The sequence below is a fragment of the Myodes glareolus genome, chromosome X (assembly GCF_982192425.1).
Source record: "Myodes glareolus chromosome X, mMyoGla1.1, whole genome shotgun sequence".
Taxonomy (NCBI): Eukaryota; Metazoa; Chordata; class Mammalia; order Rodentia; family Cricetidae; genus Myodes; species Myodes glareolus.
In genome coordinates, this window is record NC_142053.1 from 148,757,372 (window position 1) to 148,775,853 (window position 18,482).

The 18,482-nt window shown below is 57.5% G+C and overlaps 1 protein-coding gene across 3 annotated transcripts in view; it reads left to right on the top strand.

Annotated features, from left to right (window-relative positions):
• The first annotated feature begins 748 nt into the window (after window positions 1–748).
• Window positions 749–18,482, top strand: part of LOC148117559 (uncharacterized) — a 114,807-nt gene continuing 97,073 nt past the window's right edge. The window contains exons 1-3 of one of the 3 annotated variants that reach the window (XR_015737045.1): window positions 1,066–1,355; window positions 1,971–2,056; window positions 2,142–2,263. The gene's annotated coding sequence lies outside the window, so the exon portion shown is untranslated. Of the gene's footprint in view, window positions 1,356–1,970; window positions 2,264–18,482 lie in introns of those variants that run through there. The other 2 variants (XR_015737042.1, XR_015737039.1) reach the window with 2 other exon arrangements.

An 18,482-nucleotide genomic window follows, 5' to 3' on the forward strand; every position in this document is an offset into this window, starting at 1 on the left:
AACAGATGGGTCCGGGTCTCGAACCCGGGTCCTCGGGGACAAAAAGAGGGTGGCTTAGCCCACTGAGCCACCGGGCCAGCTCTGGTAGAGAGGGTTCAGAGGACACTGATAGCTTCTCCCCGCCCTCCCTCCCGGGCCCCACACACACAGGGAGCCAATGTGTCCCCCACACAGAGAGACGGAGAAGACCCAGACAGAGAGTAGGGTTGGCAGGACTTAGGGTTCGCTGTGGGCTAGGGTTGGGGCGCAGCTAGGGCTCAGGCGGAGCTAGGGTTCGCGCGGGGCTAGGGTTGGGGCGCAGCTAGGGCTCAGGCGGAGCTAGGGTTCGCGCGGGGCTAGGGTTGGGGCGCAGCTAGGGCTCAGGCGGAGCTAGGGTTCGCTGTGGGCTAGGGTTGGGGCGCAGCTAGGGCTCAGGCGGAGCTAGGGTTCGCGCGGGGCTAGGGTTGGGGCGCAGCTAGGGCTCAGGCGGAGCTAGGGTTCGCGCGGGGCTAGGGTTGGGGCGCAGCTAGGGCTCAGGCGGGGCTAGGGTTCGCTGTGGGCTAGGGTTGGGGCGCAGCTAGGGCTCAGGCGGAGCTAGGGTTCGCGCGGGGCTAGGGTTCGCGCGGGGCTAGGGCTCAGGCGGAGCTAGGGTTCCCGGGACCTAGGGTTCGCGCGGGGCTAGGGCTCAGGCCGAGCTAGGGTTCCCGGCAGTTAGGGTTCGCGCGGGGCTAGGGCTCAGGCCGAGCTAGGGTTCCCGGCAGTTAGGGTTCGCGCGGGCGGGGCTAGGGCTCAGGCCGAGCCAGGGTTCCCAGCCGCCGCTTCTAGGGCGGGTCCGGACGCCGGCTGCGGACTCTGAGCCGGCAGCGCGGCGGACTACGTCTCCCATGAGCCTCCGCGGCGGCCGCCCGTTTCCCGCGCTCGGGCCTGGCGGGAGCCGGCCGCCATGCTTGAAGTCCGTGTGGGAGAAGTCGGGGCGAACTCGGCGAAATTGGCTTTTCTGGCCGCGGTGGGGCTCGTGGGAAGCGATCCTGAGGACGGAAGGGAAGGACAGAGAGGTCGGTGCGGCGGGAGCGCGCGCGCGCGGGTCCGGGGAGCGAGCCGGGGAGGGAGCGGGAGACGCAGACGGGAGCCGGGGAAAATCGGGGAAAAACGGGGAAAACCGGGGCAAAACGGGGATCCCGTGCGTCTGTGGGCGGCAGGCAGAGGATCGCTGACTCCCCCGCCCCCGTGGGAGCCGACAACAGCCGCGATCCCCGGCTTCCCCGTCGCTCACCGAGCCCTGCTCCTGTCTTACAGACGCGGCAGCCCCGAGAGATCCGTGTTGGACAGCGCCCGCCGGGACCCGGAGAGACTGACTGACTGCACAAACAGCCCGTGTGAGTGCCAGAGACTCGTCGTTCCCGTGCTTTCTCACTGTCTGTCTCTTGAAATAAAACGATTGCCTTGCTCTTGCCGTGTCTGCACGCTCACCCGCACGCAACAGGACCCAGCCATAAGGGTCCTGTCCGAAAAATTTTTAAAAGTGTGGGGGACCCCTGTCAAAACTTTTTTTTTTTTTTTTTTTTTTTTTTTTTTTTTTTTTCCGATTAATTATGCAGCGATATGCCAATTTCACTATCGATTCCACATATAGATCGATCGATACGCCTAGCAACAGGCACAGGCGGGATTCCAACCTGCGACCTTGGCACCAGGCACTCAGCGTTAGGCGCTCCTACTGCTCTGAGCCACGGCTCGAGCTGCTGACAGCCACCTTCGAATTTCTGGGATTTATAGACTAAAACGGGCTGACGATTTGGCAAAAGAGACCTGGGCGGGTGGGGGGGAGAAGAGCAGCCAGGGACCCGGCAGGGGGTGTGTCTGTGTGTGTGTGTGTGAGAGAGAGAGAGCAGACGGGCGGGGCTGCTGTCACTGCAGAGCTGGGGATTCTGTCTCCTGACCCAGAACTCAGATCCATGTCCCTCATAAAAGCTGCTTTCTCACGATTTCAGAGACCTCTTCAAAGTTCCAGCCACAGCACCCAGCCATCTGGACGGAGGACTCAGCACCCAGCACTCAGCACCCAGCACTCAGTCAGGTCATGGGTCCATTCTCCTCTGGCTGGCTGTTTTAAATCCTGACAGGGACCTGGACAGAGCCACTGATTTCTTTCTCATCCACAGACACTTACTCCTCTGCAGCCAGCAGTCGTTATTCTGCCCGGAGGACTCAGCACCCAGCACCCAGCCATCTGAATGGAGGACTTGGCCCACAGCACCCAGCACCCAGCACTCAGCAGAGAGGACTCAGCGCCCAGCACTCAGGGGCGGTTTGGGGACTGGGACGGGGGACTCAGCGCCCAGCACCCGGGGACGGTTTGTGTACAGGCACGGAGGACTCAGCGCCCAGCACTCCGGGGCGGTTTGGGGACAGTCACGGGGGACTCAGCGCCCAGCACTCAGGCAGGCTTTGGGGAGAGGCCACAGACGACTCAGCGCCCAGCACCCTCCCTCACACACACTCCCGGGGACGGCTTGGGTACAAGCAGGCAGGACTCAGCGCTCAGCACTCAGGGGCGGTCTGGGGACAGGGACGGAGGACTCAGCACCCAGCACTCAGGGACGGTTTGTGTACAGGCACGGAGAACTCAGCGCCCAGCACCCTCCGCAGAGGACTCAGCACTCAGCACCCACGCTCTGCAGACGCCAGGATTTTTCATAAAATCCCCCGGGCTTGGACGGTGACTGACGAGCACAGACAGACACACGGGGAAAGGGAATCCAATCCCCAGGCCCCTGCCCGCCTGCCTGCCTGCCTGCCCTGGCCTAAGGCCTCCCTCAGGCCTTAGGGTGAGTGACATCGGGAAAAATCATGAAAAATGAGGGAAGATCGCTTAAGAACTAGGGAAAAGAATTTTAAAAATAGCCACAATCATTAAAAAAAGAGGGAGAATCCTTTTAAAATGGGGCCAATCATTTTTTAAGCGGCTAAAATGATTTTAAAATTAGGGAAAATAATTTTAAACATCGGGAAAATAATGAAGAGCAGGGAGAGTCATTTTAAAATGGGGCCAATCGTTTTTAAAATGTGAAACATGATTTTAAAAATCGGGAAAATGATTAAGAGCAGGGAGAATCATTTTAAAATGGCGAACATGATTTTTAAAATAGGCAAAATGATTTTAAAAATAGGGAAAATAAGTAAGAACAGGGAGAATCCTTTTAACATGGGGCCCATGATTTTTAAATGGGGTCCATGATGTTTAGAATGGCAGAAATAATTTTAAAAAGAGGGAAAATAATTGGAGAAAGAGGGAAAAGAATTTTAAACATAGAGGAAATCACTAAACATGGGTAGAATCATGTTAAAACGTGGCCAATCATTTTTAAAATGGCGAAAATTATTTTGAAAATAGGAAAAATGATCTTAAAACTAGGGAATATAATTAAGAGCAGGGAGAATCCTTTTAAAAGGGGGCCAATCGTTTTTAAAATGGCGAACATGATTTTAAAAATAGGGACAATGATTTTAAAAATAGGGAAAAGAGTGAAACACGAGGGAAGATCATTTAAAAATAGGGAACATCATTGAAGAGGTGGGGAACAGAATTTAAAACATAGAGAGAATCATTAAACATAGGTAGAATCCTTTTAACATGTGGCCACTCGTTTGTCAAATGGCGAAAATGATTTTTAAAAAAAGGGAAAATCATGAAACCTGAGGGAAGATCGTGTATACATAGGAAAAGTCATTGAAGACATGGGGCCTATCCTTTTCAACATGGGCCAAATCATTTTAAACATAGGGAAAAGAGTGAACCGTGAAGGAAGGTTGTTTAAAAATAGGAAAGATCATTGAAGCGATGGGGAATATCATTTTCAACATGGTGAGGGGACAGAGGACTCAGCGCCCAGCACCTGGGGACGGACTCAGCGCCCAGCACCCTCCACAGAGGACTGAGCACTCAGCACCCACGCTCTGCACCCCTTCCTTCTCTGGCTCTGTCCAGCAGGGCGAGGTGCTGATCTCGGAAAACTCCACCAGAGGGAGCGAGCGCGGTTCTGGGGGGGGAGCGGGAGGCCGGCCGCCCCGAGGGGGGTTTTCAAACGGATGAAGAATCCCGCGATGAACTCGGACACGACCCACGGTGGTGGATGTTTGGATTTTTCGAACGCAGACCCGCTGGCCTCAGCCTGTCAGCCCCCGCCCGGCAGCCACGCCGGCCCCGGGCCGCAGCCGCCATTAGCATCGCCTTTGTCACCGAGAGGCGGCGGCGGCTTGGAATCTGCCCGGGGGGAGGGGGCAGGGAAGGAAACGCCTGCAGACCCGTGTTTCTCATTTTTAAAAAATTCTTAAAAATTCCTGTTTTGAAAATGAGGGGTGGGGGTCACTCCAGGACGTGGTCAAGGGTCTGGAGAATCTTTTTACAGAGAGAGACCCACTCCCAGCATGACATCAAGACCAGGGGAGTCAGTGAAAGAGGCCTAGGCGCTGAGGGAAGAGCAGCTGCCAGGTCAGCCAGGGCTGCTGCGGATCTGCAGTTCTAATTTTCAAAAATTCTTAAAAATTCCTGTGTTTGAAAATAAGGGGTCTGGGTCCCTCCAGGACGTGGTCAAGGGTCTGGAGAATCTTTTTTGACATAGATACCCACTCCCACCATGACATCAAGACCAGGATAGGCTTTAAAACAGGCCTAGACGCTGAGAGTAGAGCAGCTGCCAGATCAGCCAGGGCTGCTGCGGACCTGCGTTTCTCATTTTCAAAAATTCTTAAAAATTCCTGTGTTTGAAATTAACAGGTCAGGGTCTCTCCAGGACGTGGTCAAGGGTCTGGAGAATCTTTTTTTAGGTAGATACCCGCTCCCAACATGACATCCAGACCAGGGGAGGCCCTGAAACAGACCTAGGAGCTGTGGGGACAGAGCGGCTGCCAGGGCTCCAGGTCTGCGTCTCTAATTTTCAAAAATTCCTAAAAATTCCTGTCTTTGAAACTAAGGGGTGGGGGTCTCCCTAGGACGTAGTCAAGGGTCTGGACAATCTTTTTTTAGGTAGATACCCGCTGCCAACATGAAATCCACACCAGGGGAGGCCCTGAAACAGGCCTAGGAGCTGTGGGGAGACAGCAGCTGCCAGGCCTGCAGATCTGCGTTCCTCATTTTTAAAAATTTCTTAAAAATCCCTGTTTTGAAAATCAGGGCTGGGGGTCGCTCCAGGACGTGGTCAAGGGTCTGGAGATTCTTTTTTTTAGGTAGAGACCCGCTACCAACGTGACATCCAGACCAGGGGAGGCCCTTAAACAGGCCTAGGAGCTGTGGGGACAGAGCGGCTGCCAGGGCTCCAGGTCTGCGTCTCTAATTTTCAAAAATTCCTAAAAATTCCTGTCTTTGAAACTAAGGGGTGAGGGTCGCTCCAGGACGTGGTCAAGGAACTGGAGAATCTTTTTTGGCATAGATACCCACGACCACAAGGAAATCCAGACCAGGATAGTCAGTGAAAGAGGCCTAGGTGCTGAGGGTAGAGCAGCTGCCAGGTCTGCCAGGCCTGCTGCGCATCCGCGTTTCTCATTTTTAAAAATTCTTAAAAATTCCTGTGTTTGAAACTAAGGGCTGGGGATCTCTGCAGGACCTGGTCAAGGATCTGGAGAATCTTTTTTGACATAGAGACCCACGACCACCATGAAATCCACACCAGGGGAGCCACTTACACAGGCCTAGGAGCTGAGGGGACAGGGCAGCTGCCCTCAGAGACCTCCGACCCAAACCCTGATGTCAGGGCCGAATCCTCCCCGAGCTGAGGTTCCTGAGCGTGGTCCCCCGGGGGAGAGACAGGGGGGGACCCGGCCAGACCCCGTTGAGGAGGCGACAGTCGTCCTGAGGCCAGAATCCTAGAGAGCTGACTGCAGAATCCCAGAGCTCCCGGGCTGCTGGCCGCCTGCCTGCACACAGAGAGGCCGGCCCGTCGCCAAGACTCCTTGAAAAAAATCAATCTTCTTCCCATCCCCGCAGAGATCCAGGCCCTCTGGTCACCTCGATGGGACACGGGCCAGTCACTGGGTTGGTAAAAATGCCGACTTCAGCCTCCAACATATGGGACGGTGTGGATGGCTCTCCCATGGACCAGATATAGATATATATATAAAAAATCCATGTGAGTTATTGACAGGCCATCCATGTGAGTGATTGTCAGGCAGGGGAGGCGGGTGAACGTCTCCCCAGCACAGACACAGACACGGACACGAGGGTCCCTGACTTCCCCGCCCTCAGAGAAAATTCAATGAAATTAAATGAAATTAAATAAAAGTCCTAGCCTTTAAATTCAATGAAATGAAATGAAATCAAAGTCCCTGGTCCCTGCCGGCCCTGCTCACTCGGGTGGGGACGGCAGCGATACGCCGAGGCCTCAGGCCCCGCATTCGGGAGCCCAGAGACGCCCGAGGACCCCACAGAGACCGAGCACTGGATTCTCCGATCTACAGCGTCCTCAGACCTCCCATCCATCCCGGGTCGGGGACGCCGGGGACCCCCCTCCCTCCCGTCTCGGGCTCTGTCCGGCGGGGCGCGGTGCTGATCCCTGCGGACGCCACCAGGGGGAGCGCGCGCGGGGCTGGGGGGGGAGCGGGAGGCCCGGCCGCCCCGAGGGGAGCGCGGAGCGGGTTTGGGAAACGGATGAAACATCCCGCGACGGACGCGGACACGATCCACGGCGGTGCGGTCGTGAGAGGTGTAACACAGACGCGCCGGCCTCGGGCCTCCCTCAGGCCGCAGCCACGAACGTTCCCTCCGTCAGCCAGCGGCGGCGGGCGGGCGGCTGGGGATCGGCCCGGGGGGAGGGGGCAGGGAAACGGCTGCGGATCGGCGTTTCTCAGTTTTAAAAATTGTTTAAAATTCCTGGGTTTGAAACTCAGGGGTGGGGGTCCCCCCAGGACGTGGTCCAGGCACTGGAGCATCTTTTGACAGAGAGAGACCCCCTCCCAAACCTGCCCTCGGCGAGCCAGCGGCGGCGGCGGCAGCGGCTGGGCATCTGCCTGCTGGGAGGGGGCCGGGGAACGCCTGCAGCTCGGCGTTTCTCATGGTTTAAAAAATGTTTAAACATCCCTGGCGCTTGGAAAAGGACGGGTGGGGGTCTGTCGAGGCCGGGGTCCGTGGGGAGAATGAACCGGGGGGGACACAGACCCTGATCCCAGCGGATCCGGAGGCCTCCCACTCTCGGACACGGACACGGGGTCCCCTGCCCTTCCCGGCCCTCGGGGAGACCGCCATTCCCTCAAATAAAATGAAATAAAATTTAATAAGAGCCCTGGGGCCCTGTCCTGCCCTGCCCTGCCCTCAGAGAGGCCGCTACTTCATGAAATAAAATGAAATAAGAGTGTGCTTAGAAAATGAAATCAGCTGTGTGCCAAGTGTGGAGTCCTGAGGGCTGAGTGCCGAGTCCCGAGTGGTCACCGGTGAGGGCTGAGTGCTCAGTGCTGAGTGTCTGTGTCCAGAGGAACCGGGGGTCTCTCGGGGAGGGGGGCTGAGCCACAAGCCAGAGGTCCCCAGGAGAGGATGGGGGCTTCCAGAGGAGGGCTGAGTGCTGGGGGCTGAGTGCTCAGTCCAAGTCATAAGTGCTGAGTGCTGAGTGCTAAGTCCTATAGGGTAAGTGCTGAGTGCTCAGTCTAAGTCATAAGTGCTGAGTGCTGAGTGCTAAGTCCTATAGGGTAAGTGCTGAGTGCTCAGTCTAAGTCATAAGTGCTGAGTGCTGGGGGCTGAGTGCTCAGTCTAAGTCATAAGTGCTGAGTGCTGGGGGCTGAGTGCTCAGTCTAAGTCATAAGTGCTGAGTGCTGAGTACTAAGTCCTATAGGCTGAGTGCTGAGGCCTGAGTACTGAGGCCTGTGGAGGAGTGCCAAGTACAGACCGCTGACCGCTAAGTGGTTAGTGCTGAGTGCTGAGGGTTAAGGGCTCAGTGCTGGGTGCTGAGTGCCAAGTACTGAATGCTGCCTGCTAGGTGGTTATTGCTGAGAGCTAAATGCTGAGTGCTGAGCTTGAAGTGCTCGGTTCTTCCACTTCAGGCCGGCTACCCAGCCTGGAGACCCTGAGGAAGCCAGCACAGAGGACCCAGCACCCGGCACAGAGGACCAGCAGACTCCATGTGCAGACGGCTCAGTGGTTAGTGCTGAGTGCTGAGTCCTGTGTGTGTGTGTGAGAGTGCTAAGTATGGACTGCTGCCTGCCAAGTGGTTAGTGCTGCTGAGTGCTGAGGGTTAAGGGCTCAGTGCTGAGTGCTGAGTCCTGAGGGCTAAGTGGTTAGTGCTGAGTACTGAGTGCTGAGGCCTGAGTGCTGAGTGCTAAGTGCTGATTTCTAAGCGGTGAGCACTGAGTCCTGAGTGCTGAGGGCTAAGTCCTACCAGAACTCCTTCCAGGAAGAGCCCACAGATAGAGAGAAGGATGGACAGAGACCTCTCCTCCTCCTTCAGGGACGGATGGGGAAGAGGACAGGCCACCCTGGCTGGCTATCCAGCCTGGAGACACTGAGGAAGTGAGCTAGAGGACCCAGCACCCAGCACCCAGCACAGAAGAGCCAGCACCCAGCACTGAGCACCCAGAGAAAGGCCCAGGGGACACCAGGGACCCGCCTGGGCACGCTGTCAGGCCCGGATTTTTCCTATAAAATCACACGGGCTGGCGTGGTGAACGTCTCACAGGCACAGACACACACTCACAGACACGGACACGGGGTCCCCGGCCCTTCCCGGCCTTCGGGGAGACCGCGATTCCATAAAATAAAATGAAATTAAATGTATTAAAAGCCCTGGGACCCTGTCCTGCCCTTCCCCACCCTCAGGGAGACCGCTATTTCCTAAAATAAAATGACATGAAAGGAAATAAAAAGCCCTGGGTCCCTGCTGAACTTGAAAATGATCCACAGTCCTGTATTTTTTGGATTTTTAAAACGCAGACCGCTGGCCTCAGCCTGTCAGCCCCCGCCCGGCAGCAAAGCTGGCCCCGGGCCGCAGCCGCCATTAGCATCGCCTTTGTCACCGAGAGGCGGCGGCGGCTTGGAATCTGCCCGGGGGGAGGGGGACGGGAAGGAAACGCCTGCAGACCCGTGTTTCTCATTTTTAAAAAATTCTTAAAAATCCCAGTTTTGAAAATGAGGGGTGGGGGTCGCTCCAGGACGTGGTCAAGGGTCTGGAGAATCTTTTTTTAGGTAGAGACCCGCTCCCAACGTGAAATCCAGACCAGGGGAGGCCCTTAAACAGGCCTAGGAGCTGGGGGGACAGAGCAACTGCCAGGCCTGCAGGCCTGCGTCTCTAATTTTCAAAAATTCCTAAAAATTCCTGTGTTTGAAACTAAGGCGTGAGGGTCGCTCCAGGACGTGGTCAAGGGTCTGGAGAATCTTTTTTTAGGTAGATACCCGCTCCCAACATGAAATCCAGACCAGGGGAGGCACTGAAACAGGCCTAGGACCTGTGGGGAGACAGCAGCTGCCAGGCCTGCAGATCTGCGTTCCTCATTTTTAAAAATTCCTAAAAATTCCTGTCTTTGAAAATAAGGGGTGAGGGTCTGTCCAGGACGTGGTCAAGGGTCTGGAGAATCTTCTTTTAGGTAGATACCCGCTATCAACATGAAATCCAGACCAGGGGAGGCCCTTAAACAGACCTAGGAGCTGAGGGGACAGAGCAACTGCCAGGCCTGCATGGCTGCGTCTCTAATTTTCAAAAATTCCTAAAAATTCCTGTCGTTGAAAATAAGGGGTGAGGGTCGCTCGAGGACGTGGTCAAGGGTCTGGAGAATCTTTTTTTAGGTAGATACCCGCTATCAACATGAAATCCAGACCAGGGGAGGCACTGAAACAGGCCTAGGAGCTGTGAGGGGAGAGCGGCTGCCAGGGCTACAGGTCTGCGTCTCTAATTTTCAAAAATTCCTAAAAATTCCTGTCTTTGAAACTAAGGGGTGAGGGTCGCTCCAGGACGTAGTCAAGGGTCTGGACAATCTTTTTTTAGGTAGATACCCACGACCAACATGAAATCCAGACCAGGGGAGCCACTTAAACAGGCCTAGGAGCTGAGGGGACAGAGCAGCTGCCATTAGAAACCTCCAACCAAAGCAATGATGTCAGGGCAGAACCCTCCCCGAGCTGAGGTTCCTGAGCGTGGTCCCCCGGGTGAGAGACAGGGGGGACCCGGCCAGACCCTTTGGAGGAGGCTACAGGGCTCCTGATCCCCAGAATCCTAGAGAGCTGACTGCAGATTCCCAGAGCTCCCCGGCTGCTGGCAGCCTGGACCCAGACAGACAGGCAGGCCGGGCCCTCCGTGTTCTCCCTGAAGGGGCAGCGCCTGCAGGGATTCCTGGGACTCCTGATGGAAGACGCGGTCTGCAGGGAGACGTGAAACGGATTTTATGTAGAAAGACGGTGGATGGAGGGAGACAGAAAAGCTGTTCTTGGAGATCCAGCGGCCGGTGGGGTCCTCTCCAGGGACCTGGGCTGAGCTCAGAGGGCCCCGGGGGCTCCCGGAGGAGCTGCCTGGGACGTGGGGGGGGGCAGCTGTCCGGCCCCGTCCGTCTCCCTGCACCCTCAGCTGCCGCCTTCCCCGCTCTGCCGTCCGGATTTCTGTGTCTGGAGGACCCTGCTCCTCTCCAGACCCTTCCCGGACCAGACCCCAGCTCAGAAATCAAAGCCAATCCCAGAAGAGACAGAGGCCCCCAGCCTCCCCTGGCCAGAGATCCAGGAGTCCTGGGGACCTAGAGAGCACAGACAGGCCCCCCTCCAGACAGAAAGTGGGTTCCTTTTCGTGTCTACTCCTCCAAAATAGTGGATGTATGTGTGGTCCTGATGGGATAACTATAAATCCTGATGGTATGGATGGCCATCTCCTGGACCAGATCTCTATAAAAAACCACATGTGAGTGATGCTCAGGCAGGGAGGGCTGGTGAACGTCTCCCCAGCACAGCCACGAGGTTCCCTGACTTCCCAGCCCAGAGAGAACATTAAATGAAATTAAATTTAATAAAATCCCAGGGTCCCTGCCTGCCCTGCTCACGCAGGTGTGGGCTGCAGCCAGACACCGAGGCCCTGAGGCCCAGCATTCAGAAGCCCGAGGACCCCAAAGAGACAGAGGACTTCCTTTTCAACATGAAAGTCAATGATTTGGAGAGATGTCGGGGACCCCATGTCTCCCAACCCCTCCTCTGGCTCTGTCTCCCGATGGGAGCGCAGAGGGGGTTTTGAGAACTGGTGAAAAATCCCACGATGGACGTGGACATGATCAACGGCGGTGTTTTTTCTAGATTTTGAACACGCAGACCCGCCCGCGGGCCTCAGCCTGTCAGCCTCTGCCCGTCAGCGAGGCCGGCCGCAGGCTGCCTCAGCCATTACCATTTCCTTTGTCGGCCCGGGGCGGCGGCGGCTCAGCGACCTCGGCTTGGGATCCGCCCGGCGGGAGGGGGAGGGGCAGGGGAGGCCTGCGGATCCGCCTTTCTCATTTTTAAAAATTCCTAAAAATTCCTGTGTTTGAAAATGAGGGGTGAGGGTCTGTCCAGGACGTGGTCAAGGGTCTGGAGAATCTTTTTTTAGGTAGATACCCGCTCCCAACATGAAATCCAGAGCAGGGGAGGCAGTGAAACAGGCCTAGGAGCTGTGGAGGGAGAGCGGCTGCCAGGCCTGCAGGGCTGCGTTTCTAATTTTCAAAAATTCCTAAAAATTCCTGTCGTTGAAACTAAGGCGTGAGGGTCACTCCAGGACGTAGTCAAGGGTCTGGAGAATCTTTTTTTAGGTAGATACCCACTCCCAGCATGACATCAAGACCAGGATAGGCTTTAAAACAGGCCTAGAGGCTGAGGGTAGAGCAGCTGCCAGATCAGCCAGGCCTGCTGCGGATCCGCGTTTCTCATTTTTAAAAAATTCTTAAAAATTCCTGTTTTGAAAATAAGGGGTGGGGGTCCCTCCAGGACGTGGTCAAGGGTCTGGAGAATCTTTTTTGACATAGATACCCACGACCACAATTAAATCCACACCAGGGGAGCCGCTTAAACAGGCCTAGGAGCTGAGGGGACAGAGCAGCTGCCCTCAGAGACCTCCAACCCAAACCATGATTTCAGGGCAGAATCCTCCCCGAGCTGAGATTCCTGAGCGTGTCCCCCATGGTAGAGACAGGAGGGACAGGGCCAGACCCTGTTGAGGAGGCTAAACTCGTCCTGAGACCCCAAATCCTAGAAAGCTGACTGCAGATTCCCAGAGATCCTCTGCTGCCGGCTGCCTGGACCCAGCTGCTGAGTGCTGGGTGCTTGGGGCTGAGTCCTTGCTGGGTGCTGAGGACTAAGTGCTCAATCCATCCTAACAATAAATCAAATAAAAGAAATAAGTGCTAGGTGCTGAGTGCTGAGTGCTAAGTCGATCCATAAAATAAAATAAAGGATTGCTAGGTGTTGAGTGCTGGGTGCTGAGGAGACAGGCCCCAAGCCTCCCCTGGCCAGAGATCTAGGAGCATCTCCTGGCTCACCTAGATGAATAAATATCTTTTAGTTAGTCTTAGGCCTGAAAGGCTGGTGAACGTCTCACACACACAGACACAGACACGAGGTTCCCCGACTTCACTGCCATGAGAGAAAATGAAATGAAATGAAAGGAAATCCCAGGGTCCCCGCCTGCCCTGCTCCCTCCTCTGTGGGCTGCAGCAGCTCTAGACGGAGGCCTCAGGCCCCTCGTTCGGGAGCCCAGAGAAGCCAGAAGACAGAGAACGTCATGGAATCCAGTGTCCCAGACAGGAAAAGAAGGAGAGAGTCGGTGTGTGGACACCGGGGAGGCCCCAGGTCCCCCAACCCCTGCTCTGGCTCTGCCCGTCCAGCCGGGCGAGGTGCGGTTCCCCGACATCCCCACCAGAGGGCGAGGCCGGCCGGCCGCCCCGACCGAGGGGAGCGCGGAGGGGGAGGGGATTTTTCAAACTGGTTAAACATCCAGGGATGGAACGTGGAGACGATCCACGGCTCGGTCGTGGGGAGATGGATCCACGCGGCCCCGCGGCGGGGCCTCAGCCGGCCGGCCGCACCCGTCCCCGTCGCCTGGGGGAGCGAGGGGCGGCGGCGGCGGCGGCGGCGGCGGCGGTTGGGGATCCGCCTGGCGGGAGGGGGAGGGGAGGGAAAGGCGGCCGATCCGCGGTGCTCGTGTTTAAAAAATTCTTCAAAAAATTCCTGTCCCCCCCCAGCACTCAGCAGAGAGGACCCGGCACCCAGAAGCCGGCCCGGGAGACTCAGCCCCCTTCCCTGCCCGCAGACAGACCCCGATTTCATCACATTAAATTTAATGGAATTTCATAAAACGCCCTGGGTCCTGGCCCTGCTCTTCCCTGCCCTCAGAGAGGCTGCTAGTTCATCCAATACATGAAATAAAATGAAAGACCAGCTCTGGGACCCTGCCCTGCCCTCAGAGAGGCTGCTACTTCATACAATAAAATTCAAGGAGAGTCAATACAAGCTCTCGGGCCCTGCCCTGCCCTCAGAGAGGTTGCAAGTTCATACAATAAAATTAAATAATATTAAATAAAATACCTGGGGCCCTGTCCTGCCCTCAGAGAGGCTGCTAGTTCATCCAATCAATGAAATAAAATGAAAGACAAGCTCTGGGACCCTGCCCTGCCCTCAGAGAGGCTGCTAGTTCATAAAATAAATGAAATAAAATGAAAGACAAGCTCTGGGACCCTGCCCTGCCCTCAGAGAGGCTGCTAGTTCATAAAATTTATGAAATAAAATGAAATACAAGCTCTGGGACCCTGCCCTGCCCTCAGAGAGGCTGCTAGTTCATCAAATAAATGAAATAAAATGAAAGACAAGCTCTGGGACCCTGCCCTGCCCTCAGAGAGGCTGCTAGTTCATCCAATAAAATGAAATAAAATGAAATACAAGCCCTGGGGCCCTGTCCTGCCCTCAGAGAGGCTGTTTGTTACTTCATAAGATAAAATTAAATAATATTCCATTAAATCCCTGGGGCCCTGCCCTGCCCGGCTATCTATCCAGCACCTCCACGACCCCTAGAAGCCCAGGCAGGAGGACCCGATGGCTGCCAGGCAGAGTGGTGCTTCTACCAGAACCGCTGGAGAAGGCCTGACCCTGGCTGGCGACCCGGCCCTGAGACCCTGAGCAAGCCAGCACCTGGGCAGCCTGTGTGTGTGAGTGTGTGTGTGTGTGTGTGTGTGTGTGTGAGTGTGTGTGAGTGTGAGTGTGTGTGTGTGTGTGTGAGTGTGTGTGTGCAGAGGACCCGGGTGCCTCTCTGGGAGGGAGGGAGGGGGGCTGAGCCACAGGCAGAGGCCCCCAGGGACTCAGCACCCAGCCCTCAGCCTCCAGAGAAGGGCTCAGTGCTGGGTGCTGAGTGCTGAGTGCTCAGTCCAAGTCCAAAGTGCTCAGTGCTGAGGGTGTGTGTGTGTCCAGAGGAACCGGGTGGATCTCTGGGAGGGGGCTGAGCCACAGGCAGAGGTCCCCAAGATAGGATGGGGGCTGCCAGAGAAGGGCAGAGTGCTGAGGCCTGAGTGCTGAGTGCTCAGTCTCAGCCATAAGTGCCGACGGCTGACTGCTCAGTGCTGAGGGCTAAGTCCTAGGGGCTGAGTCCTGAGTGCTGAGGCCTGAGTAGGAGGGCCAAGGAGGGCCAAGGACGGAAGGATGACCGCTAAGTGGTGAGGGCTGAGTGCTGAGGGTGAAGGGCCCGGTCCTGGGTGCTGAGTCCTGTCTACGAGTGCCAAGGACGGACTGCTGCCCGCTAAGTGCTGAGTGCTGAGGGCTAAGTGCTGAGGGCTGAGCTTGAAGCGCTAGGTTCTTCCACTTCAGGCCGGCTACCCAGCCTGGAGACCCCGAGGAAGCCAGCCCAGAGGACCCAGCACCCAGTCCAGGGGACCCAGCACCCAGAGAAAGGCCCAGGGCACCCCAGGGCCCGGCAGACTCAGCCTGCGGACGGCTCAGTGGTTAGCGCTCAGGGCTGAGGGGTCGGGGCTGAGGGCTGAGTCCTGGGTAGGAGGGCCAAGGACTGCCTGCTGCCCGCTAGGTGGTGGGTGCTGCTGAGGGCTGAGGGTGAAGGGCTCGGTGCAGACGGCTCAGTGGTTAGTGCTCGGTGCTGAGTGCTGAGTCTCGAGTGCTGAGGGCTACGTTCTACCAGAACTGAGCCCATAGACATCTCGATAGAGTTCTCTAGCCCACGGTTAGAGAGATGGGTGGACAGAGACCCCTCCTCCTCCTCCTCCTCCTTCGTGGACGGATGGGGAAGAGGACAGGCAGGCCGCCCTGGCTGGCTACCCAGCCTGGAGACCCCGAGACAGCCAGCTAGAGGACCCAGCACCCGGCCCAGAGGACCCAGCACCCAGCTCTCAGCCTCCAGAGAGAGGCCCGGGGACACCAGGGAGCGGCAGACTCCGTCTGCAGACGCCCGGGCACGCTGCCAGGCCCGGATGTCTCCTAAAAATCCCACAGGCTGGCGTGGTGAACGTCTCACAGGCGCAGACTCACACACTCACAGATGCGGACACGGGGTCCCCGGCCCTTCCCGGCCTTCGGGGAGACCGCGATTCCATAGAATAAAATGAAATGAAATGTATGAAAAGCCCTGGAGCCCTGCTCTGCCCTTCCCCGCCCTCAGGGAGAGACCGCAATGTCATCCAAGAAAATTCAATGACATGAAATAAAAGCGCTGGGTCCCTGCCCCGCGCTGCCCTGCCAGCTCCTCCACCCTGAGGACTGAGTCCCAGCTCCGCTCCCTCCACCGGGCACCCGCCGGGGACCCCGTGTCTAGTACGGGAACGGGGGGACGGGAGGGACCGCGGGGGCCCGGGGTGGGGGGGGGATTCCCGTCTCCTTCTCCTGAGAGAGTGGGGTTCATCGCGGGCTCGGGGCGGGCGGAGGAGGGGGAGAGAGCGCGGCGGGCGCAGTCTGTGGGCCCGGGACGGGCGGACACGGAGCCGCAGGGCAGAGGCTGCTGGGTGCTGAGGCTTCTCTGCACGATGCTGCTGAGTGCTTGTGCTGGGTGCTGAGCCCCCCAAGAAAGACTGAGCTCGGAATGCCAGGTGCAGAGCCTTCCAGGGAGCCATCGGGGTGCTGAGGGCTGAGTCCTGGCTGAGTGTGGGGTGCTGAGTCCCCCGCAGAGATGCTGAGCGCTGAGGGCTAGGGACTGAGGGATACGTGGGGGAGGCTGAGTGCTGGGTGCTGAGTACTAAGGGATAAGTCAATCCATAAAATACAATAAATAAGTGCTAGGTGCTGAGTGCTGGGTGTTTGGTGCTGAGTCCTTGCTGGGTGCTGGCTGCTGAGTTGAGTCCCCCCCGAGAAGATGCTGAGCTCTGAGTGCTAGGTGCTGAGTCCTCCGTGGAGGAGGCTGCGTGCTGGGTGCTGAGTCCCCCAATAAGATGCTGAACTGTGAGTGCCAGGGGTCTTCCGTGGAGGATGCCGGGTGCTGATGGCTGACACCCCCAGGAAGATGCTGAGCGCTGAGTGCTAGGTGCTGAGTCCCCCAATAAGATGCTGAACTCTGAGTGCCAGGGGTCCTCCGTGGAGGATGCCGGGTGCTGATGGCTGACTCCCCCAGGAAGATGCTGAGCTCTGACTGCTAGGTGCTGAGGGATACGTGGGGGATGCTGAGTGCTGGGTGCTGCACCGAATGCCAGGTGCAAAGTCTTCCGTGGAGCCATCTGGGTGCTGAGTGCTCAGTCCTGGCTGAGTGCTGGGTGCTGAGTCCCCCGCAGAGATGCTGAGCGCTGAGCGCTAGGGACTGAGGGATACGTGGGGGAGGCTGGGTGCTGGAGGCTGGGGGCCGCAGGCTCTGGCTAGGGACTCGGGCGGCAGCGCCAGCGGTCCGCGGACCACGGCTTCTCTCTCTCCCGTCCCCTCGCCCGCGGACCCACATGCAGCCGCGCGGGGCGGCCCTGGCACCCGGGTGCGCGCCGCGGACCCCAGCGACCCCGGGCAGCGCTGCCTGGCTCCGCGCGGGCCGGCGGGGGAGCGGGAGCCTCCGAGTCCGCCGGGCACGGCTGGGGACGGACGGGGAGAGGCTGCCCCGCGTGCCCTCTTCACACACACACACACACGTATTTATTGAGAAATATTGAGTATTTATTGAGAAATAAAAGCCGTGTGGGGAAATAAAGCAGGGACCTCGGCTGAGCACAGAGGGCCCCGGGGGATCCTGGCAGGGCTGTCTGTGAGGTGGGGGGCAGCTGTCCTGAGGGTCTGGACGGCTCTCTCGGGGACCAGAGAGATAAAGAAAATCCAGGGGAGGGATTCTCAGGCAGGGAAGGCAGGGGAACGTCTCCCCAGCACAGACACAGACACGAGGTTCCCTGACTTCCCCACCCTGAGAGAAAATTAAATGAAATTAAATTAAATGAAATTAAATGAAATGAAATGAAATTAAAGCCCCTAGTCCCTGCCTGCCCTGATCACTCAGGTGGGGGCTGCAGCTTAAACGGAGGCCTGAGGCCCCGCATTCGGGAGCCCAGAGCAGCCAGAGGACCCCACAGAGACCGAGCGCTTCCTTTTCCAAATGAAAGCGTCCTCAGACAGGACATAAAGTCCGTGTTGGGACCTGGGGGATCCCCGGTCTCTCCCAACTCCTCCTCCGGCCCTGTCTTTCCAGGCAGGGGAGGTGCGGGTCCCCGCCAGCTCCACCAGAGGGCGCGCTCTAGGGGGAGGGAGGGAGGCCGGCCGCCCCGAGGGGAGTTTTCAAACGGATCCAAAGATCCCGCGAGGAACCGGGACACGATCCACGGCGGCGGTGGATGTTTGGATGTTTCAAACGCAGACCCCAGCCTGTCAGCCCCCGCCCGTCAGCCCCACGCCGGCCTCAGGCCGCAGCCGCCATTAGCATCGCCTTTGTCACCGAGAGGCGGCGGCGGCTTGGGATCTGCCCGGGGGGAGGGGCAGGGAAACGCCTGCGGATCGGCGTGTCTCATTTTTAAAAATTTTTTAAAATTCCTGTGTTTGAAACTCAGGGGTGGGGGTCGCTCCAGGACGTGGTCCAGGCACTGAAGCATCTTTTGACAGAGAGAGACCCACTCCCAAACCTGCCCTTGGTGAGCCAGCCGCGGCGGCGGCTTGGCATCTGCCGGCTGGGAGGGGGCCGGGAAACGCCTGCAGCTCGGCGTTTCTCATGGTTTAAAAAAATGTTTAAACATCCCTGGCGCTTGGAAAAGGAGGGTGAGGTTCTCTCGAGGTCGTGGTCCGTGGAGAGAATGAACGAGGGGGACAAACCTGCCCTGCCCTGCCCTGCCCTGCCCTCAGAGAGGCCGCTACTTCATGAAATAAAATGAAATAAGAGTGTGCTTAGAAAATGAAATCAGCTGTGTGCCAAGTGTGGAGTCCTGAGTGCTGAGTGCTCAGTCCAAGTCATAAGTGCTGAGTGCTAAGTCCTATAGGCTGAGTGCTGAGTGCTCAGTCCAAGTCATGAGTGCTGAGTGCTAAGTCCTATAGGCTGAGTGCTGAGGCCTGAGTGCTGAGGCCCTGAGGAAGCCAGCACAGAGGACCCAGCACCCAGCCCAGAGGACCAGCAGACTCAGTGTGCAGACTGCTCAGTGGTCAG